Source organism: Oryctolagus cuniculus, chromosome 3 (genome assembly GCF_964237555.1).
Source record: "Oryctolagus cuniculus chromosome 3, mOryCun1.1, whole genome shotgun sequence".
NCBI classification, from domain to species: Eukaryota; Metazoa; Chordata; class Mammalia; order Lagomorpha; family Leporidae; genus Oryctolagus; species Oryctolagus cuniculus.
Window position 1 is genome coordinate 1870848 of NC_091434.1, and position 24370 is coordinate 1895217.

Genomic DNA, 24370 nt, shown 5'->3' on the forward strand with positions numbered 1-24370 from the left:
CAGGGAGAAGGCGACTCCCGGGGGGCACACACCTCGGGGGCTGCGGATTCCGAGGCGCAGAGCCAGGGAAAGAGGACCCTGCCACCCCTACACACCACGTCTGCCCTGGGCAGCATCGCACAGCCTGGCCCCTGACTCCTCGGCTGCAAACAAACCCCAGCCCCAGGCTCAGGCCTGCCCCGGCCCGAGGATGGGCCGACTGCAATGGCGGCCGCGAGCCCCTGTGGCTCCGCGAGCCTGGCAGCCATGCGTGGGGCTCCAGGCCTGCAGAGCGCTCCCAGCCCAGGCCCCGCCTCGGGCATCCCACTGCACGCTGGGGAAGCGATGACAGCAGCGCTGACCCCAGGGTCTCATTTATCACCCCCACCCCGCTGTCACCGAGGTATGAGCTGCACAGGCCCCGCCTGCATTCTTGAGGAGCGGCCAGGCCAGCGCACGGAGCCCGGGGCCGCCCATGGCCTGCTCAGCACAGGGCGGCTCCCAGCGCCGGCCTCCGGGTACTGCAGCCAGGACCCGCGGGGGGACGGGGGGGCGGGCAGGCGGAAGTCCACTCAGCTCAGACTTGTCCTGGGACGCTGTGTTCTCCGGAGCCAAACCAAATGCAAGTATTCCACCAGTGTGTGGTGGGAGTGACACGGCGACAGAGTCGGCTGCAGCACCAGCTCCTAGAGCAAAACTGGCAAGTGTTCACTTCTGGGAGGGGAGCGTTTGTGTGTGTGTTCAAGAGATCTGAGAGGGGCTGGTGCTGTGGCGCTGCGGGTAAAGCCGCCGCCTGCAGCGCCGGCATCCCATATGGGCGCCGGTTCTCGTCCCGGCTGCTCCACTTCCCATCCAGCTCTCTGCTGTGACCTGGGAAAGCAGTAGAAGATGCCCAACTCCTTGGGCCCCTGCACCCACGTGGGAGACCTGGAGGAAGCTCCTGGCTCCTGGCTTCAGATCAGCACAGCTCTGGCCATTGTGGCCATCTGGGGAGTGAACCAGCGGATGGAAGACCTCTCTCTCTCTCTCTACCTCTCACTGTAACTGTCTTTCAAATAAATAAAATAAATCTTTAAAAAAAACTGAAAGTGAGAATAAACACACACAGGACTCACGCATGATCGTGTGGTCACGCGAGTCCCCGCTCCCTGGGGCAGGCGGCAGAACGAAGGTGCCCACAGGCTCAGCTGGCCAGTGCCAGCCCACGTGCCGGGTGTGGGGTCTCGGGGCCCCCTCAGCCTGTGCCCCACATCGCAGCAGGAGGCTGGGGGAGCTGAGCAGCTCTGTACCACCCCACGCCCAGCGCTGCACCGAGCGCCAGCGTCTGCACTTCTGGGTCAAAGTCCTCCAGGAAACCCACCCTGACGCTCTCTGCCCCAACAGGCGGAAGGGAGCAACCATCAGGTGACTTCTTCCCCGGTCCCTGTCTCTGGGACCCAGCGTGGAGGTGGGGGGGCTGTGCCCCAGTGCCTGTCTCTGGGATCCTGCACAGGGGGGCTGTGCCCCAGTCCCTGTCTCTGGGACCCAGTGCGGGGGGGGGGGGGGGCTGTGCACCAGTCCCTGTCTCTGGAACTCAACACACGGTGGGGCCTATGCCCCAGTCCCTGTCTCTGGGACCCAGCGTGTGTGGGGGAGCTGTGCCCCAGTCCCTGTCTCTGGGACCAGTGAGGGGGGGGCCTGTGCCCCAGTCCCTGTCTCTGGGATCCTGCACGGGGGGGGGGGTGCCCCAGTCCCTGTCTCTGGGATCCTGCACGGCGGGGCTGTGCCCCAGTCCCTGTCTCTGGGATCCTGTACGGGGGGGGGGGGTGCCCCAGTCCCTGTCTCTGGGATCCTGCACAGTGTGGGGGGGTGCCCAGTCCCTTTCTCTGGGATCCTGTACGGGGAGGGTGCCCCAGTCCCTGTCTCTGTCTCTGGGATCCTGCAGGGGGGCGGTGCACGGGAGCTCGGGCTGCTGGGGAGGAGAAACCGAGCCCCTCCCCTGGACCCTGACCTCTGCACCTGGGACAGGAAAGGGAAGCTGATTGACAGTGGCTTCAGGAGGAAGAGGTGGGGCCAGGATCAAAGGAGCCAACTGGGACGTTGCCCTAAGGACAGGAAGAACGGCCTTGGTGTCACGTGACCCTGAGAGCACCCTGGGAGGCCCAAGGGCCAGGACCCGGCCCCTGAAGGAGACCCCGCCCCCGGCCGCTGCTCGGATCCCGAGTGTTTCCCCGTGGGGTTCGTCAGCCAGCATTCATGAAGTCATCAGTAAATTTTAGCTCAAGATATAGGCCAGATGTCAACTGCGATGAAAACATCAAATCTTAGGGAAAAGAAAATTATAAAAGTGCTAAAAGGAACAGTAACAAAATCGTTCATAACCATGAGATGGGATGGGGGAGGGGCACAGCGGGAAAACTCTACACCAACGAGAGAGAATGATGAAGCCAGACGGCACCTGCAGCACGGCAGATACTGCCAGTGGCCTCCTCCCAGGACAGGCAAACACCCCAAGACAGGCGAACACACTAGGACAGGCGAAGACGCTAAGACAGGCAAACACGCTAGGACAGGCGAACACGCTAAGACAGGCAAACACGCTAGGACAGGCGAACACGCTAAGACAGGCAAACACGCTAGGACAGGCGAACACGCTAAACAGGCAAACACGCTAGGACAGGCAAACACGCTAAGACAGGCAAACACGCTAGGACAGGCGAACACGCTAAGACAGGCAAACACGCTAGGACAGGCGAACACGCTAAACAGGCAAACACGCTAGGACAGGCGAACACGCTAAGACAGGCAAACATGCTAGGACACGCGATGCCTCCAAGGAGGAAGCTTGGGGATGGGAACGGCTCTCGCTGGGCGCAGAGGACGCGGCCCAGCTGCCTGGGCTGCGGCGCTCGGGAGCTCGGCTTCCCTGGGTGGGGAGCATCACCCTGGGCTCATCTCCCCACACCCCTGACTTCAGCCAGCATCCGCGGCTTTGGGGGTGAGAGGGGTGCTCTGCAATTCTGTTTGAACTAAAATAACAAGCATTCATCATCCGCATTCAACTAAGACTGTTAGAAAGGAAGACAAAATATCCCCAATTAAACTATTAGAGGAAGGAAACAGAAGGGAATAAAAACAAATGAAGACGTTGTGCGAGCACAGAGCCCTTAGCGAACGCGTTCTTTGAAAGGACAATGGACAGCCGAGCAAGAACCGCGCATGCGCGCTGTGCGCGCCGAGCCCCACGCTGGACCGCGGAGCCGCCGGGCGCATCCCTGGCCTCATCCTCACGCTCGCCTTCCAGACCCCCCACCACAGCACGAACCCCTGGAACGCCCTGAAACCGGCGCCAGGCTTCACTCTGGGCGGCTCTGGCCCCACCAGCATCCAAGGCGGCCGCACCCCAGCCACAGCGCGAGGGAGCGGGATCCGGGTCCACGGCCGGCCTGGGAGTTCCGGTGAAAATGTCCAAGGCACACGCGAGACACGGCTAACATGGGCTCCGGAACAAACCGACCTGGGCACTGGCAGACCCGCGGGCTTCGGTGAGGCAGAGCCGGGCCCGGGTCTGTGCCCAAGGCCACGGGAATCGGGTGGTGGGGGGCTCCAGGGGCGAGGTCAGGAGGCGTGCGTCCAGATTCCCAAATAAAGGGGTGATTATGGCCCTGCCGCGGGCGGGATTAGGGCCCAGGTGACAATCGCAAGCAGCTGTGTGGGGCTGCCGGGGCCGGCAGGGCAGAGGACCCGGTCGACAGCGACCGGGCCGGTTCCAGAAGGGGCAGCAGGCGATCAGGAGGACGCCGCGGCAGTGAGGGAGGACCCGGCACGCAGTGACCAGGCAGGTTCCGGAAGGGGCAGCGGGCGGGCACGCCCTGGACCGTGCAGCTCCTCCTACAACCTGTGTGTGAAGTCTCTGTGCGCGTGAGCTTGTTAACACCCAGGCTTAGGGCTTACTCAAATGGCGAGTTATTGGTGTGTTAAAAATTACAGGCGTGGGAAAGGCGCGTTTTTCGAAGCACCAGGATCACACTGTTGGATTTGAAAACGCACTGGGTTTTCCAAAGTTTGGTGAAATATTCCGGCAAGGCTGAGACACAGTCACCCTCATCCACTGCAGGTGGCGGGGCCGGTGCTATGGTGCACCAGGCTAATCCTCCACCTGCAGCGCAGGCATCCCATATGAGCGCCAGTTCTGGTCCCGGTTGCCCCCCTTCCAGGCCAGCTCTCTGCTGTGGCCCGGGAGTGCAGTGGAGGATGGCCCAAGTGCTTGGGCCCTGCACCCCATGGGAGACCAGGAGAAGCACCTGGCTCCTGGCTTCAGATCGGCATAGCCCTGGCCGTTGCAGCCATTTGGGGGGTGAACCACTGGATGGAAGATCTTTCTCTCTCTCACTGTCTGTATCTGTCAAATAAATAATAATAATAATAATAAAAAGATGCAGGAGGCAAATCCGGCGGAGAATCTCAGGTGCACGGTCGTGTCACCTCTGACCTGGCTCACTCGGAACCGTGGGGCTCCTTGCTGGGACGCTGTAGGAAGAGTTCTGACAGCAGAGCTGGGGGACAGCCCACGGGCCTCTCGGTGGGATGCCGCGTCACCAGACACAGAAATGGAACTTCGGGCATTGTGGTACGGTGGGTAAAGCCCCAACCTGCAGTGCCAGCCTCCCATATGGGCACCGGTTCTAGTCCCGGCTGCTCCATGTCCGATCCAGCTCTCTGCTGTGGCCTGGGAAAGCAGTAGAAGATGGACCAAGTCCTTGGGCCCCTGCACCCACGTGGGAGACCCGGAAGAAGCCCCTGGCTCCTGGCTTTGGATCGGCGCAGCTCCGGCTGTTGTGGCCAATTGGGAGTGAACCAGCAGATGGAAGACCTCTCTCTCTCTCTCTCTCTCTCTCTCTCTCTCTGCCTCTCCTCTCTCTGTGTAACTCTGACTTTCAAGTAAAATAAATAAATCTTACCAAGAAAAAAAAAAGTCAGCAAGGAAGCAGTCCCCACAAGGCAAAGGCACAGGGAGTCGTGGGACTGGGACTTGGTCGGTGATAAAACAGCAACGGCTGGATGCACCCTCCAGACACAGCGGCTTGACCGTCCGTCCGTCACGGGTGCACCCAGGGTGCAGCACACACGGTCAGACTGTCGTCCACGACTGTGCTGCTCACAGCCAACGCCGCTGTCCTCCTGAGGCGACCGCGTGCCCGGGTCAGCACTCAGCTTGGACGCTCGTCGAGGTGACCGCGTGCCCGGGTCAGCACTCAGCTTGGACGTTCGTCCCGAGGTGACCGCGTGCCCGGGTCAGCACTCAGCTTGGACGTTCGTCCCGAGGTGACCACGTGCCCGGGTCAGCACTCAGCTTGGAAGCTCGCAGGAAGCTCGTCTTGCAGGTGAAGGGGGCTGGACCACGAAGCGGCCACGGGCAGAAACGTGAGCCGAGGCCTGTGTTCACGTCACAGACACGAGCGGACTGCAGATCAGCCGTGAAGATGGAGGAGTGGACCTGGGAAGACAACACCAGAGGACGTGCTCGTGAAGGGGCCCTGGGAAAACAGCTCGGAGCAGGACACACGCGTGCTGCCTGTGTAGGGAGATGGACACTGGGACACACGCGTGCTGCCTGTGCAGGGAGACTGGGGACACACGCGTGCTGCCTGCAGGGAGACTGGGGACGCACGCGTGCTGCCCCTGTAGGAGATGGACGCTGGGACACACGTGTGCTGCCTGTGCAGGGAAACTGGGGACACACACGTGCTGCCCATGCAGGAGACGGATGCGGGGACACACACAGTGCTGCCCGTGTAGTAGATGGATGCTGGGACACACGTGTGCTGCCCCATAGGAGATGGACGTTGGGACACACGCATGTTGCCCATGTAGGAGACGGATGCTGGGATACACATGTGCTGCCCCTGTAGGAGATGGACGCTGGGACACACGCGTGCTGCCCGTGCAGGGAGACTGGGGACACACGCGGTGTGCCCCTGCAGGGAGACAGACGCTGGGACACACACGTGCTGCCATGAGGAGACGGACGCTGGACCACGTAACTGACCACATCCTCCCACCGGAAGCAGTGAACAGTGGGGTCCAAACCACACAACTCGGGGGACACTGTAACAAGCGCCTTATATCCAGGACATTTTTGTTCAAAGATGTATGAAAGGCAGGAGAGAGAGAGCAAGCAAGAGAGTGAGAGAGAGAGTGAGAGAGAGAGAGAGAGAGAGAGCACGTGCAAGAGAGAGGGCTTCCGTCTGCTGATTCACTCCTCACGTGGCTGCAACAGCCGGGACTGGGCCAGGCCCTGGTGACGTCCTGTGTCTGATCCGAGTGCCGTCCGTGTGGTCTCTGAGACTGGGACTCGTCACAGAAGGGAAAAGAAGCCCGGCCACGGCGCCATTACGCACAATCGCCAAAAGGCAGGAGCAACTCCAGTGTCCTCCACCAAAGAATGGACACGCGAGATGGGCGATACACAAACCACGGACACTCCTGGGCCTCAAGGAGGAAGGCCGCTCTGCCCCGTGGTGCTAGGAGGAGCCGTGAGGCCAGCAGCCGGTCACAGAGGGTCACAGAGGGTCACGGAAGGACAAACAGCGCGGACGCGAGCTCCCCGCGCCTCCACGCTCGCGGAGCCAGGCGGCAGCTGAGGGTTCCTGGGGCGGACAGAGTGCGATTCTGCAGGGGTGGCGATGACGGCTGTGCAACCACGCGGGTGCGCTCAGCATCACCGTCATCAAAGCTGGTCAGGACGGCCGCTGCACGGATCGGCTTCATCACAGTAAAGACGGGCGCGTCCAGCACCGACAGAGGCGCTGGCTGAGTGGGCCCTCTCCCACCCACTTCCGCCCAGCAGAGGGCTCCGTGGGAGTGGGCCAGGTCGCCCCGGCCCTGCACTTACTCAGCTGTTTCAAAGACCGCGTGGCGTCCTAGGAGGGATGAGCCTGCCCGGCACAGCTCTCTGACGCTGCACTTCTCACTCCAGTCCTGCTCACCACGCGAGGCTCCGCTCCCACACTGGCTCACGGCCTCGCCTCCGAGTCAGCCCTCTTCCTTCTTCCGTCTGCGCCTGCCCTGTTCGCCCAGGACAGTAACCGGCTCATTCTCAGGGTACGGCCACCGCGTGGAACGAGCCGACACCGCTGCTGCCCTCAGCTGTGCTCAGGGCGTCCAGACAACACTCGCATCACTCACGACGCGAACAGTCGCCAGACCCTGAGAGGCCGTGGGCCTCCTGGCTTTCTGGTGTCACCTATGTTGACTGCGTGTGCACACGTGATGGAGCCGTGGTCCCAAGATCGTGTGACTGGGTCAGGTGCCAGCAGCGGTCGCAAGGCTGAGGACAACAGAAGTGATGGCCCCGGGTCTCAGTGTGGGGCATCGCCACCTCGCAGTCCAGAGTGGACTCAGACGATGCCAGGGGTAGGGGGTTCAGAACATGCGTGAGGAGCCAGCCAAGCCCAGGGAGGGTGGCCTCTGCCAGTGGAGACGGTGCCCTCCCTCCCTCCATCTCTGACACCAAACCTGCACCCCGTTCATCCTAGGTCCATGGCTGCCACGTTGGTTTTGATTGCCATGTGGCAAACCACCAGGGATTTGACAGCTTAAAACGCGCCCACTTGGTGACTCAAAGCTCTGCCATGAGAGGGAGGCACGGAGTCACTGGGTTCTCCCCACTCGGCCTCAGCTGGGCTGACCGGGGTCGAATCTGCTTCCACAGTCGCGTCGTTGACCAATTCCATTCCCTGAGGTTGTGTGACCCAGGTCATGGCCCCTGGCCAGCCACCAGACAGGCACAGCCTCCACTCGTGGGTCAGCCCACAGCCCCTGCCACGTGGTCCCCTCCACGATGTGGAACCCCTCATGGTTCTGTGTCCCGGCTTCCTCTGCCCCTGCCCCTGCCCCAGATTCCCAGGGCCGCATTCTCAGGTCAGGTCGTCCCTTCTTCAAGTCAGCCGTGCCACAACCAGGGCCACAACCATGGCACTGTCCATGGCAGTGACCACAGCAGCAACCAAGGCAGAGACCATGACAGAGACCAACATCCATGGCAGAGACCATGACAGTGGCCACAGCCGAGACCACAGCAACATCCGTGGCAGTGACCACGGCAGAGACCACGGCAGAGACCACGGCAGAGACCACGGCAGAGACCACGGCAGTGTCCCTGGCACTGGGGCTCTCTGCGCTCTCACGTTGCAGGGCAGCCTCCCCAGGGCAGGCGGGGCCGTCTTAGAATTCACTGCCCTGAAACATCCCCCGCGAGCCGCACTCCCCTGAAGTCAGAGCCCCTGTGATGGTGAACTTGAACTTGAACTTGACCTCGCTGGGGGAACTGTTCTTGTTCAAAGTGCTCGCAGCCCCTGCTCTGCCGCTCGGCTGCACCCGGGAGAACCCCGTGGAAATCACTGCCAACGACGCGTGCGGAGACCAAGGCCCCGGCCGGCGTCCGCGGCGGCTGGGTTGCTTCTGGCGGTTTGCTGAGCGGCGCCTTCCCGGTCGTGTCCTGGTTAGGTTACCGCACCAGATGAAAAGCTGCTGAGGACAGCTGTTAATTACACAGCAACGCAGCAGCCGTGCGGAGCCCGGACTTCCATTCCAAACTTTTTTTTTTTTTTTTTTAAGAAACACCAGCGAGAGCAGAAATTTGTCATAGCTTTCAGCTTATACATTTGTTTTCAACTTCCATATGCGACGGACCTCTGGTTTCATTTCCTATCAAACGAGCCTTTGAACTTGTTTTCCTTCGAAAATCATCCCAAATAAACTCATGCTCACGAGTGAGCCAGGCTGCTCTCGTTAGAGGGAAACCATGGCAAGAAAATTGGATCCATTTCCAAATACGGAGAGGAAGCGGCAGAGAGAGCGAGTCCTAAAGCGCCCCACACTGCGAAGTGGCAGGGCCAGGCGTGTCCTCCACAGACGGACCCCACAGCCCCAGCACGTCAGAGGCTGACAGGGACGCCGGGGCTCCGGGACGGGGCCCCTTTGCCAGATGAACACACGGAGGCCGAGACGAGGGGACCGGCACATGGCTGGCGAGCAGGCCTCCTCCCACCACCAGCCACCCCTGCCCCTGGCCCAGGGCCAAGCGACTCTCCCAAGGCTTCTGCGACCACGTGTGGTTTCCTGCAGAGGACACGGCCCAGGGAAATGCAAGCTGACGTCCATCAGGCGGGCTCTCGTGTGTGGCTGCTTTGAACCCAGATGGCACATGTGTCTTCACTTTGGCCCTGGCGGGAGGGCCTTCCCCACAAGCACTGCTCGCATCCACCGATGGTCCTTTGTGGCGAGAGCTGAGCGGGGAGGGGGGAGGCGGCGCGGGCTGGGGGCCGCTTCTGGGGCCTCCGCTCTGCGTCTGGGGAACGGATGTCCAGGCAGGCCTGGGAGATCGTCACGACGACCCCCGGAGTTGCCGTGAGCCCACCAGCGCTCGAGTCATCGAAGGGCTGGAGCTGGTGGTGGCTTCATGAGTCACGAACGACGCTGTCGTTTTGAACGAGAGCCGTTTCGAAGCTTAAACGCGGCGTCAAGAAGCCCGCAGAAGTGGGATGCGCTGGCGTGAGGGGCACTGCCGGTGCTTTGTGTGTTCAAAAGAGAGAAACAACCAGGGACATTTACGGGTTTTGCAAGTCAGCGCTTGCAATGCTCTGCCGTCCGAGCCGTGGAAGCCAACCCCGGCACGACGGCCACTCGGGGTTGGATCACTCCGAGCCACACGTGGCCCCGGCACCCCAGCCTCCGGCCACGGATGCCCACAGCGAGACCATCGCCCTCCCTGTTGTAGCCATCGGCAGGGTCTCCAGACTTCGCCGAATGTGCCCCGGGGACCACACTCGCGCCAGGACGTGCGGACCTGGGCGTTGGCTGCGCATCTCTGATGTGAAGGGGACCAGGACCAGGGAGCACCCAGAGGCGTCGCCGGACGCAGCTGCAAGCCGCAGTTCCCGACAGGCAGAGCTGCGCAGGCCATCAGCCGTCTGAGGAATCGGGTGGCTAAGGGGTTCGTCCAGACAGGGCGACACCGCTCAGAGCAGGGGCAGCGGCATGAGGCTGCCCGGGCGGGAGGCTGGCGCAGGGCCAGCAGAAACGCCGCCTCCTGCCCGCTCCACTCCCGGCATTTCGTGTTTCCAGACTCATTAATCACGCCGCATCGTAGAAGATTTGGAAAGCAAAAGGAGACGTGAGACACGGTCGCCCCAACCCTGCCGCGGAGGAGCCGCCCTCGACGCACGCACGTTTCTGCCCGCGTGAGGTCGTGCGTGCCCAGCCGGCACCCACAGGGGCGAGCCTACTCCTGTTGCCGCTCAAGTCGGGTCCGGAGCTTCTTTGGGAGCAAAGTCTTTCGTCGTTTAAGTCAGCGTCCTCCAAATGTTCCTGGAAGTTCTAGAAGTCGCTGTGGTGCTGTTCCTGACGGGTACGGTTCCTGCTGTGAGGTCCGTAGCTCAGCACCCAGCTCCCCAGGGAGGGAGGTGAAGTCGGGAGGGGTAGGGGCTCTTATCCCATGGTTTCATCGCCTCTCTGAGCAACCAGACCCCCAGCACAGAGCCCCTGTCTCTGAAAACCTCCCCGCAGCATCAGCATCTCTTCACTTTGCTTGCATTCAACGGGGGACATTGACTCTGGTTTAATTTGCATTGCCTGACTGCAGTGAGGTTGCGTAACTGGGCTCATCACTACACGTTTTCCAAGAGAGCCGGTTGGTGCCCGTGTTTTGGGCTTCTTGGGATTTTTCTCGATTGCATCACCCATCTCTTTGCAAGATCGCTGGATATCCTTTATCTCTCGTGCGCATCTGTTCTCGGCTTTCTTCAGTTACACGGACATCTGCTCCAGGTCTGCAGTGCACTTGACAAGCCCACTGCTGTGAGACACGGTTAACAGAGCCAGCACTCAGCCCTGAGGAGACGAGGAGGAGACGGAGCACCTAAGGAGACTTCAGGTTCACTGTTAGGACTGATGGCATCAGAGGGAGTGGCAACACTAATGGGAACAGAGACCCCGGGGCAACAGCGTCCACTGGGAGACGGGGCCCCCGGAACACCTAGACACTGAGCCACACCAATGATCAGTGGCTGCACCGTCGCCGGCTGTGGCTGGATCAGGACACAGAAACAGCGTGCAGAGGTGAGAAGGAAATTCAGGAATGCGAAGGCTTTGTGACAGCTCTGAGATGCACACGTGGGTCACGGGAGTCCCTGAAGGAGGAAAATAAAGTGAGGGTAGGAACACATAAGCCAGTAACAGCAGAAAGTTACCCACGATGGAGGATGACGGTCCTGAAATTGAAGAATTTCACTGATAAATGAGAGGGACTCCATTTTAAAAGGCAACCTAGACCCAGATATGTGAAGAGAAACAACAGGAAAAAGGCAAAACACTGGACACCAGAAATGTGAGGGTTAGCAGCAAAGTTCGAAAAAAGGCAAAAACGCCTTGAAGAGAGAGCTCTACAGTGCTGGGGTCAGTAACTGTCAGCCTAGAGTCCACACCCAGCCACGCGCCACACGACAGCTAGACAGAGGAGGAGAACGGTGCTCAGCCTAGGAGTCCACACCCGGCCACACCCGACACGACAGCTAGAGGAGGAGAATGGTGCTCAGCCTAGGAGTCCACACCCGGCCACACCCCACACGACAGCTAGACAGAGGAGGAGAACAGTGCTCAGCCTAGAGTCCACACCCAGCCACACCCCTACACTACAGTTAGAGGAGGAGAATGGTGCTCAGCCTAGGAGTCTACACCTGGCCACACCCCACACTACAGTTAGAAGAGGAGAAAGAACAGTCCTCAGCCTAGAGTCCACACCCAGCCACACCCCACACTACAGTTAGAGGAGAACGGTGCTCAGCCTAGAGTCCACACCCAGCCACGCGCCACACGACAGCTAGACAGAGGAGGAGAACGGTGCTCAGCCTAGGAGTCCACACCCGGCCACACCCGACACGACAGCTAGACAGAGGAGGAGAACGGTGCTCAGCCTAGGAGTCCACACCCGGCCACACCCGACACGACAGCTAGAGGAGGAGAACGGTGCTCAGCCTAGGAGTCCACACCTGGCCACACCCGACACGACAGCTAGAGGAGGAGAATGGTGCTCAGCCTAGAGTCCACACCCGGTCACACCCCACACTACAGTTAGAGGAGGAGAATGGTCTTCAGCCTAGGAGTCTACACCCGGCCACACCCCACACTACAGTTAGAGAGGAGAATGGTCCTCAGCCTACGAGTCCACACCCGGCCACACCTGACACAACAGCTAGACAGAGGAGGAGAACGGTGCTCAGATAGAGTCCACACCCGGCCACACCCCACACTACAGGTAGAGGAGGAGAACGGTGCTCAACCTAGGAGTCTACACCTGGCCACACCCACATGCTGCAGTGAGACAGAGGAAGACAGTGGTCAGCCTAGGAGTTTACACCCGGCCACACCCCACACTACAGTTAGACAGAGGAGGAGAATGGTGCTCAGCCTAGAGTCCACACCCGGCCACACCCCACGCTACAGATAGAGGAGGAGAACGGTGCTCAACCTAGGAGCCTACACCCGGCCACACCCCACATGACAGCTAGACAGAGGAAGACAGTGCTCAGCCTAGGAGTCTACACCCGGCCACACCCCACACTACAGCTAGACAGAGGAGGAGAATGGTGCTCAGCCTAGGAGTCTACACCCAGCCACACCCCACACTACAGTTACAGGAGAACAGTGCTCAGCCTAGGAGTCTACACTGGCCACACCCCACACTACAGCTAGACAGAGGAGGAGAATGGTGCTCAGCCTAGGAGTCCACACCCAGTCACACCCCACATGATAGAGGAGGGCAATGCTCAACCTAGAGTCCACACCCAGCCACACCCCACACTACAGCTAGTCAGAGGAGGAGAACAGTGCTCTGCCAAGAGTCCACACTCAGCCACACCCCACACTACAGTTAGACAGAGGAGGAGAACGGTGCTCAGCCTAGAGTCCAAACCCAGCCACATCCCCACACTACAGTTAGACAGAGGAGGAAAGTACTCAGATAGGAGTCTACACCCAGCCACATCCCACATGACAGTTAGGGCAGTGCTCAGCCTAGGAGTCAACACCCAGCCACACCCCTACACTACAGTTAGAGGAGGAGAACGGTGCTCAGATAAGAGTCTACACCCAGCCACATCCCCACTCTACAGTTAGAGGAGGAGAATGGTGCTCAGCCTAGGAGTCTACACCTGGCCACACCCCTATACTACAGTTAGAGGAGGAGAACGGTGCTCAGTCTAGGAGTCTACACCTGTTGCTGTGGATTTGTTCTGAGAGGATTTGTTCTGAGAGGAGGAGCGTGCTGGGGGCAAGAGGCGCGGAGTCACCACACAGACCCTGGAGTCGGGTGAAAGCAGGCCAGAGGCGAGCAGCCCGCAGACTCGTTTATTTCCGTTGGTACAGCAACTTATATAGCCAAGGCAGCCAATCCAGTCAAGGGGCGGTCTATGCCCTAACCAATCACAGCCTGTAGCCAGGCAGGCTCCGTTGCCAGTGACCATCTTGGCATGGCCTTCTCATTCCACCACAGACACCCGGCCACACCTGCATGCTACATTAGGCAGACAGAGGAGGAGAACGGTGCTCCCCGTGCATGCACCCTGGTCCCGAGTCAGCCTCCTGTGCCGCTCACTGCTCTGCCCTCTCCCCTCAGAGCTGTGCTGGTGCAGCCTGGGCGGGGATGTCCCCACTGCAGAAAAGTTCAGCCAGCACCACCTGCACCCTTGAGTGAACAATGGAAGAGCGAACAAGAGGCACCCCCAGGACAAGCAGGGAATGTAACATCAGGCAGCAAGCAGAGAATCAGTAAAACGCACCAACAGTTCAACGTTGAGCTTGAATCGTACAGTAACAGCCCAAATCTGACCTGCAAAACAAAATATGAAGGGAAAAATTTGTTTGAGAAATACCAGGTATGAAAACTCCAACTGGTAAAGTGGGAGATAGGGTAAATGTGGTAAATAGAAAGCGGATGAAAATTTATGCCAGGAATAAAACAAATGTAGCAACAACCACAATAAACGTAAATGAATTAAATTCGCCTTTCTAAAGATTCAAATATTTTCAGACAGCTACAGAGCCTAGAACTAGAGTTTGGCCAGGAGCCAGGGATTCCATCCTGGTCAAATACAAGGGATGGGAGGGACTGGGAGAGATGGGAGAGAAGGAAGTCCCCACTGAGCCAAAGCAGCCTGGTGTCTTCACGGGCAACAGACAAGGTGGATTCTACAGCAAAGGGCATGACTAGAGATGAAAGGGGTTATTCCTCTCTCTATGGGAGATCAGTCATTCAGCCACACACAGCCCGGAGCACAGCCTCCGCTCACACAAAGCCAGAGCCCGCGTGAATTCAGAAACGGTGTTTTAAAGCAGCCACACTGCAGTCGTGTGTGGAAGCCAGGTAATAATGTGAATATTAAATATTAAATATGTCACAGGCCTGGAGGAGACTGTGAGCTCTGAGAGGCGCTGGCGACCCAGGGACGGGAGCTTTGTGGGCGGACAGAGGACCCCGGGTCCCTGGGGGATTCCGGGGGGGGGGGGGGCGCAGAGACACAGTGAGGACGAGGACCCTGGTCCCTGGGGGCTCCAGGCAGCCTGTGGAGAAATGGAATCAAACTGTTTTGCTGCAAAAATTTTTGAAATTCACTCAGGTTCTCTTTAGTACTTATTTTCCAAGAACTTTTTTGAAGACCCTCAAATATACTTACCAGAAAATAAGAAATTTCTAAATTAATGGCCTAAAAGTTAAAAGAAGTTACATAATTAAATCATGAAATCAAAGGCAGAAAAAAGAACATAATGAAAGTTGAGATCATTAAAATGGCAGAGGAGCAGAAGAAACCTAAACTGTGAAAGCTCATTTTTAAAATGGTTTTTGTTGCGAGATAGAGTGGGACAGAGCAGCCTCGTCCACGGCCCCCCAGGGCCCAGCAGCGGAGCCGAACACAGGCCAGCGCCAGGAGCCGCGAGCTCTGCCCCGGGCCCCACAGGGGAGCGGAACCCGGCCTCTGCCTCCCACGGCCTCAAAGCAGGAAGCTGCGTGGGAGCGCGGCCTGGACACAGAGCCTGCGTGGGAGTGTGGACGCTGACACGGAGCCCATGTGGGAGTGCTGCAGCCGACACAGAGCTACCATGGGAGCATGGACGCTGACACGGAGCCGGCGTGGGAGCGTGGACGCTGACATGGAGCCAGCACAGGAGTGCCACAGCTGACACAGAGCCGGCGTGGGAGCGCCAGTGAGAACATGGAGCCGCGCAGACCCGCAGCCAGGCCACATGGCATCCCGAGCACAGCCTCATGAAGGGCTCATTAAAAGAAAAAATGATTTCTATTTCTGGATTGATCATGAAAATGCCATTGGTAAAACAGACTATAAATTAAAGAAGAATAATTGTCAATAATTATTGATTAAAAAGGAAATATAAATGAATAATTTCTGAAGTAATACATGTGAAATCTTATATGTGATGGGCAATTTTCTTATACTTTCTAAAGATTTATTTATTTGAAAGGCAGAGTGACAGAGAGAGGTCTTCCATCCGCGGGTTCACTCCCCAGGTGGCTGCAATGGCCAGAGCTGGGCCAATCTGAAGCCAGGAGCCAGGAGCTTCTTCCAGGTCTCCCACATGGGTGCAGGGGCCCAAGGACTTGGGCTGTCCCCCACTGCTTTCCCAGGCCGTTAATAGGGAGCTGGATCGGAAGTGGAGCAGCCGGGACGCGGCTCGGCAAGGCAGGGCCGCGGGGGCAGGAGGGCCTGGCGGTGCTGAGGGTGGAAGGGAGAGGACGGAACCATCTGCAAGTCATTCAGACTCCACGCTCAGAGTGACAGAGGCTGCCCTCAGCGGGAGGCCGCGGCTGCAAGGTGGGGGCGGGCAGGGAGCTGACCGTGCTGGGGGCCCCTGCAGGGCAGGGAGGCTCGGGAGCGGGCGCGCCCCGGCACGCTCAGCCGGACGATATCGAGGGGTGAGGGGCGTGGGGATGCGGAGCTGCAAACACGGAGCCCGTGGTAGCCGCTGCCCGAAAGGGGGAGTTTCAAGGGCCAGCAGGCATTGTGGGGGTGGCAGGAACGTGACAGTGAGGCTTGGAGAAGAAGTGCCGAGCTCCGCAGCCTGGAGCGAGGCCAGGCTGAGCCCAGTGCGGCTGCCGGGTTGCGAAGTGCGATTAGGAGGATACGTCCTGTCGTGCGCGCCTGGGGCGGAGGCCTCCCGCACGACGGTCCCCGTTCTCACACACGCCAGGTCAGCGTCCCTGCCCTGGCCACAGAGGCTCGGCCACGGAGCACCTGCTGCTGTCCCACGAGCCCTCTGTGGCATCCACGTTTGCTAAGCCGCCGTGCCGGCCCCTGGGAGGCTGGGGGAGGCCGCGGTGGCACAGGCATGCGGGCAGAGCCCTCCAGGTGCGCCAGGCCGGGGCTGCGGCCAGCCTCCCACCCCTGCTCGCCTGTCCCTCCCCCGTCCAGGCCAAGGCAGTGGGGAGTTTATAGTCCCATTATTCTAAACCGTTGAAGACGCTCGTGTTTGAAGTGGCGGTGTGAGCCTGTCGGGAAATTTCGCCTTCAAAGTCTCTGAGCTGTTCAAACGCCCCTCATGTGCAACATCTCCTCGAGGGGGCGTCCAGGACCCTGGAGCCACCAGAGGGACATGGTCCTTGCTGGGGTCCTTCTGGGGGACTGGGGGGCCTAGAAACCGCCAGCGTGTCAGGCTCTCAGCAGGCACATCACACAGGGCGCTGTGAAAGACAGGTCCTCTCCCGGGAGCATTGCACAGGGCTAAACCCGCCACTGAACCCGTGCAGCCAAGGACCAGCGAGGGCCACGGCCGCTGTGCAGCCAAGAACCAGCGAGGGCCACTGAACCTGTGCAGCCAAGGACCAGCGAGGGCCACTGAACCCGTGCAGCCAAGGACCAGCGAGGGCCACTGAACCCGTGCAGCCAAGGACCAGCGAGGGCCACTGAACCCGTGCAGCCAAGGACCAGCGAGGGCCACTGAACCCGTGCAGCCAAGGACCAGCGAGGGCCACGGCCGCTGCGGGTGCTCGTTCTGGAAGGCTGCTCGGGCAGGCCCAGCACCCAGCCTCTTCCACGACTCTGGCCCCTGACAGCCAGGCATGCGGCCGGCACCCGGGGCCCACACCGGTGCAGGTGCCAGGTCCCACCACGCTTGGACAGTGGCGGAATATTTACTGCTCCAGAGGCAGAAACAGGGTTAGCGTTCAGTTCTGAAAGCAAAGTCGGAGTTCTTCCTTAACGGAATGCAGAGAGGTGGCCGCGGGGGCCGCGGGGGCTGTGGGGCCTGGGGGGCGGGGCAGCTGCTCCGTGGGTAAGGGGCCTTGCTCTGGGTGATGGGCGCGTTCTGGACGTGGACACAGCAGCCAGTAAGCTCCCTGCAGTGGGCGGTCCACTTCACAACGGCTGGCTTTGCGCTGTGTGAACACCCTCTGGGTGCAGGGTTAGGGTTACATGGGCTCGGGTAGGGGCCGACACAGTGGACGAAGCACACGATTGGCTCCCACCAGGCCAGGGCCCGCCCACTGCTGCTTTCCCAGCTGCCAGCCGACCTGGGTCAGGTGAGGGCGGGACCTGTAATGGGGCACACGGTAAAATATGCATGAGATGAGGACAGAAAACGCAGCCACAATTCCACCGCTCGGTCACAGCGTCCTACGTTCTGTTATCCGGCCCTCTGCCGCCCCGTATGCGTGCGTGTGCATGTGTGTGTGTGTGCATATGCATGTGTGTGCATGTGTGCTTCTGTGTGTGCATATGCGTGTGTGTGCATATGCATGTGTGTGCATGTGTGCTTCTGTGTGTGCATATGCGTGTGTGTGTGCATGCGTGTGCGCGTGCGTGTGTGTGTTTGAAAGTTTACTTTTATTTCAAAGGCAGAGTGACAGTGAGAGAGAGAAAGAAATGTTCCACCCCGACTTCACTCTTCAAATGTGTGCAACAGCCAGGGCTGAGCCCCACGGAAGCCCGGAGCCAGGAGCTCCACGCAGGTGTCCGTGGGGTGGCAGGAACCCACGCACGTGAGCCCTCACCGCTGCCCAGGGTGCCACGGGCAGGGACCTGGACCAGAGGCAGAGGAGGACGCGGTCCTGCTCCCTGATGGGGCCTTGAACCACGGCAGCCCTGCGTGTGTGCACACGCATCCACGCTTGTGACAGTACTTTTCATCGCCATAGTGACCGGACCTGTGAGCTTGGGCGACTGTGCCCTTGGTAAAACAGTACCCAGCTGACCCCTGCATCGCCAGGGAGCCCAGCGGGGCCGATTACCCCAGGAGAGAGGCGCCCCTGCCGACAGCCCCGGGCCGGAGGTTCCCAGGAGAGTTTTATCACGTCCTTAAAGACCAGGAAACACCAACCACAGAAATAGTTCTTCATCCCAAGCAGTAAAGAAAACTGCAGAACCTGATGTTAATCAACAGCAATATCAACTCCCAAGCTGGACAGAGACCACATCACAGCAAAGAGCGAATCTTCGACCCGTCTTCTTTGCAGACACCAGTGCCAGCGTCCTGAATAGCAGACGAGACCGGTCTCTCACTCAGCCAAAGCCTGCATGTGTCCTGATGTTAAACTGGAGACAGAAGAATGTATTCATGGCCATTTTACCCTTTAAAAAGTAAAATAAAAAATGCCCAGCTCGTCCACTGGAGGCACTTAGACGGGGGGACCCCAGCAGCACTGGGCTTCCGGCCACAAGAAACACGGGGACCGGGGGAGGGGCCGACGCATCTGCAGCAGGACCACCCGGGCCAGCCTAGAATGGCTCGCGCAGGCTGCGGACCACGGAGGGGAAGAAGGAGTCGAGATGGCAGAGTGCCAGGAGGGACAGGGCCCGTCCAGGGCGTGTGCACCGTGAGCCCACCCTGAGGCCTGTCCCGGAGCTCACAGTCAGCTCTGGGGGACGCGAGTCACCGAACTCACCCTTCTGCAAGCTAACGAGGGCACAGAGGACCAGCGCGCTCTGGCTGCAGAGAGCTTTCCTGAGCGACACGGAGCGGAGTGCACTTGGTTCCAGTCCGGACGGCAAGGGAGAACGCGGCGCTGCACAGCGCATCAAGGAATGGACCTGGCGTTGCCAACCTCAAAAGAGGCGACGGGGGAACCTGTGCCCTGCCACACGGCAGCGCGAGTCCCGGCAGGCGGCTGCGCCGCTCAGGCCGGAGAGCAGGAGGGCTCGGTCTCCTCCGCCTGCTGAGTCGGGGCGTTTCAGGGAACTTGGGGTGCTGAGTCGGGGCGTTTCAGGGAACTTAGGGTGCTGAGTCGGGTGTTTCAGGGAACTTGGGGTGCTGAGTCGGGGCGTTTCAGTGAACTTGGGGTGCTAAGTCGGGCGTTTCGGGGAACTTGGGGTGCTGAGTCAGGGCGTTTCGGGGAACTTGGGGTGCTGAGTCGGAGTGTTTTGGGGAACTTGGGGTGCTGAGTCGGGCGTTTCAGGGAACTTGGGGTGCTGAGTTGGGGCATTTCGGGGAACTTGGGGTGCTGAGTCGGGCATTTCAGGGAACTTGGGGTGCTGAGTCGGGGCGTTTCGGAGAACTTGGTGCTGAGTGAGGCTCGGCCACAGCTCAAAAATCTGAAGAGTGGGTGTTTGGCTCAGCAATTAAATGCCCCTGGGGGTGACCCACCCATAGCCGAGTGCCCAGTTCGAGGCCCGGCTCCGCTCCCAATTTCAGCTCCCTGCGGCGCACCCACGTGGGAAACCCGGACTGAACCCCAGCTCTCGGCGGTGGGCAGCCCAGCCCTGGCTGGTGGGGGCATCTGGGAAGTGAATCCGACCCAGACTCGGAGCGAGAACTTCCTTCTCTCCCAGCACTGCAGCCGCCACGCGCTCAGTCCCTCCCAGCACTGCAGCCGCCGCGCGCTCAGTCCCTCCCAGCACTGCAGCCGCCGCACGCTCAGTCCCTCCGTGGGTCCTCAGCTCCCCAAGGGCATCGTCTCGAGGGCCCGTCCACCGCACAGAATCAGACGGCAATTCCAGGCAGAAATCCGGTGCAGTTGGTATTTTACAGATAGATCTGCAAGTCCCATTTCTCTACGGGACACAGCGTTAGTCTTGCAAATCCTAGCTTTGTAGGAAAAGCAAACAAAACAGAACAGTCTTGGAAACACGCGCGTTGCCTGGAGAACACAGCGTGGCCGCTGCCAGCCAGGGGACGTCTGAGCGTCTCCACCAGCAGCCTCAGAGCAGCCGGAGACGTCTCGCTAACAGATGCCCCCGAGGGCGCTCCGGCGTCTGTCCAGGTGATCCACGGCTGCTGGCCCTCGCTGGCACACGCGAGCTGGAGGGGGACTGCGGTGGGTTCATGAACGCGCCGCGTGCCCCGTCCTGGCGAGGCTCTGAGCAGCATCTGCCTGCCGGAGAAACTGTTGGCTCTTCCGCTGCTGACCCCAGAGGGCAGGCCCTGCGTCTCCCAGGCCGCCCTCTCGAAGGGGACCCTGGGGGGCAGCCAGGCCCTCCCCCGCCGCCCCGTCCAGCGGGGGACCCTGCACAGAATCCCTCCACCAGCAGCAGTAGCCACGTGGACCAGGCCAGCAAGGCAGCCAAACGCAACCGGAGAGACCCCGAGGCGGGGCGGGCAGGGTGGGCCGAGGGCACAGGGACACACCTTTCCCACTCCTGACCACGAGCAGAGAGAAACCGGCCCAGACTGGAGCAGACCAGAAATCACAGTGCATGAGGCCTCCCACGCGAGGGACGGTGGCGCTGCCCACATGACCTCAGCTGTCACAACGCCCGACTTGGTCATCACAGCCAGGGTACACGCGTCGAATTAACACTGTGCCCCGTAAATACGGGCAGTTAAGATAACAACTTTGAAAAGGAACGAAAATAGCACACTCACTTGTCTGCCTGGGTCTTCACGTGGTCATCTCACCTCCTGCACCTCAGGAGCGGTGGGCACGGCCCCAGCTCTGTCCAGGAGCGTCTCCAGGGCCTGCAGGAGCGGTGGGCACGGCCCCGGCTCTGTCCAGGAGCGTCTCCTGGGCCTGCAGGAGCAGTGGACATGGCCCCACTGTCCGGGGAGCTGCAGAGGGAGCAGAGAGCAGGCCCAAGGCAGCCGAGCCGTCTTCAGTTCAGATGAGTCGCCGCGGCAGGTGGAGCGCCTCGTGCGTCCCTCTTTCTCCCTCGAAGGGGACTGCCCTGGATTGCTGTGTCCATCCCAGGGAAGGTGCCGGGCATCTGAACTCAAACGCTTTCAAGATCTATCGCCCTGGAGCCGCAGTGCAGGCCTGGATCCGGGCACCACGCACCTGAGCACAGGTGGACGCACACCTGCCGAGCCGGGAGCTGCGGGCCGGGGGGTGAGGGCCCAAGCCGCTCTGCTCCCACGCCGGGCGCAGCTCCCGCAGACGGGCACAGAAGCCGGGGACGCTGCCGTGAGCGACAGCAAGGCGAGAAAGCCTGAGCCGCAGACAGGACACTGGGCAAAGACAATTCCGGCCGTTCCTGCCCAGCTCGGGGCCGCCCTGCAGAGCACGAGGACCGCCCTCGGCGCATGTGACAGGCGTGCGAGATGGCTGAGCCCTGCCCTGGCTGGGCCGCGTGCTTGGTGTCCACGCACACACACACGCACACACACACACACACACCACAGAACGTGGGCAGCACCCCCCGGCGGCCAGCACACCCAGGGCCAGCACTGGGTACTGCTGGATGCAGGGCTCAGCCTGGCTCTCCGCTGACGACGTCCCTTGGCCTTTTGGGAGCCTGTCCCACGGCTCAGACCCAGGGGGGTAGAGCAGGTGCTGCCCCTGCCCCTCCCTGGCTAACGGAGTCCTGCCACAAACGGGGGGGCCAAGACTCGGACCCTGCAGTGCCCACTGCCTCTGTCCTCTGGCTTAGCAGCAAGCCCCTCTGTCCACCACCCGGTCACACACGGGTTCCAGGCCGCTACACCCTCTTGCCCAGCCCCTACCCAGGGTGTCCAGGAGTGGGTCCTTCAGACAGAAGACCTGGGGCCCGGGCACTGCAGGAGAGGTTACTGAGCTCACAGGTACTAAGCTCTCACAGGTACTGAGCTCACAGGTACTGTGCTCACAGGTACTGTGCTCACAGGTATTGTACTCACAGGTACTGAGCTCACAGGTACTGTGCTCACAGGTACTGAGCTCACAGGCACTGAGCTCACAGGTACTGTGCTCACAGGTATTGTACTCACAGGTACTGAGCTCACAGGTACTGTGCTCACAGGTACTGAGCTCACAGGCACTGAGCTCACAGGTACTGACCTCACAGGTACTGACCTCACAGGTACTGTGCTCATAGGTATTGTGCTCACAGGTACTGAGCTCACAGGTACTGTGCTCACAGGTACTGACCTCACAGGTAATGACCTCACAGGTAATGACCTCACAGGTACTGTGCTCATAAGTATTGTGCTCACAGGTACTGTGCTCACAGGTATTGTACTCACAGGTACTGTGCTCACAGGTACTGACCTCACAGGCACTGAGCTCACAGGTACTGACCTCACAGGCACTGAGCTCACAGGTACTGAGCTCACAGGCACTGAGCTCACAGGTACTGACCTCATCGTTACTGATCTCACAGGTACTGTGCTCACAGGTGCCTGCTGGGTCCCATCGGAGTCTGGCCGAGGACCCTCACCCCATGGAAGGTTCCAGCAGCTTCCCCGCCCACAGCACCACCTCCACTGCCCCCTCCCAGTCTCCCCCTGCACCTGCCCTGTCTCGCCCCTGCTTTCCCTCACCCACGGTGCCCGTCCAGGGCCTCAGGCCTGGCGTCCCCACCAAGGACCAGCGTCTGTGCCACCTCCTTCCCTGCTGGCTGCAACAGGCCTCAGATTTCCAGCCGGGAGCTCCCAGAGACGGGGGCTTCCCAGGGACCACGGGAGGACGGGGCCGGGAAGACTCTGACAGGAAGCTGCCCTGTCCTCGGGGCCCTGCGTGGACTGACCCAGCGTCCTGAGACCTGGGGAGGTGTCCACGCCCCAGGGCAGCCGAGGCTCACAGGCAGCTGTGGGATTCCCCCCTCGGCCCTGGGGCCTGCGCACCGTGTCCTGGCCCCTTCCACCCGGCCGCCCCCCCAGGAACGCGCATGAGGCCGGGTGAGCAGCTGGGTTTGGAGGCGTCTCCGGCCCCGCGCTCAGGCACCCAGTTAGGTGTCCTCCAGGGAAGCCAGCTCTGCCCGGCGCCCTCACCCCCACAACCACAACTGGAGCCCGTACGGAGCCTCTGGCAGCTCCAGCCCACGCCCGGCGCCCCCCTCCCCCGGGACATCTGCTGGTGCAGCTGCTGCGTCTGGACATCTGGGTGGGCAGACCCCGCGCGGGCTGTGGGCACAGATGTCCCCACGCTGTTAGCGCGCCGGTCTCTGACGCACGAGCGGCTGCTGACGCTAACTCGGGCCAGCGTCTCCTGGTGACTCACCGGCGGGTAGGGGGACGCCAGCCACCCCTGACCCGGGGGTCCCTGGGGCCCTTCTGAGAGCTCTGTGCGTCGGTCCTGGGAAAGCACTTCATGTGAGGGCGCCTGATGGCTTCCCGGTCAGCGCTGCGGCAGGGGCAGGGAGGGAAGAGCGAGCAGTGATCGCCACCAGGCCCACAGGCGTCCGCTGGCTGTGCTCGGAAACACCCCACTCGCCGCCGGCCCCCCTTCCAAAAGGACCTGTCCTCCACCCGCCCAGGGCCTCAACCCTCCCCGTGACCAAACACAGACCCGAGACACACGGGACAGTGCTCACCAGCGCTGGCTCGTCTTGCCCTGTTCACAGAGGAGGGAGGGGGTCAGGCTGGGGAGGTGACCGAGAGTGGGGCCCCGGACAGACAGCACCCTGGTCCCCCCACCCCGGCCCACCCCCGGCCGTGCCTGCACCCACCCCATGGGACCGACCACTGCCAGCACCGGGCACATGTGTCTCTGCTCTGGCGGGACATGGCCCCTGTCCCTGTGGCGAATGCTGAGGGGGAGGGCACAAGCCAAGAGACAGGACCCCCACTGCAGAGGAGGCCCCGGGCCCCGCCGGCCCCGTCACATCCGCTGGCCCCCTCAAGCCTCATCTCGGGCACAGCCCCGCAGTGCCCAGTCTGACAGCTCCCTGGGCGTCTGTGCCAGGGCAGTGGGGCGGGGGCCTCCAAGCGTTCTGACGGCTGCAGTCTCCCCGCTGCTGGGCTCCTCCTGGGGGGCACCCTGTGACCCAGCCTGTCCTGCCCACAGAGGGTCTGGGGGCTGGAAACCCAGGCAAGAGTCACTGGCATCTGAAACGGAGGTCGCGATGGCCACGGGACCACGACAGCAAGTGGCCGGAGGGGCCCCTGGGGCCCCCACACAGGCCCCGGCCTCACCCTCACTGCTCCATCTGCGCGACAGTGCCCACGTGCTCTGGGGTCTGGGTGTGAGAGACCAGCACACCCCACCCCTCAGGAG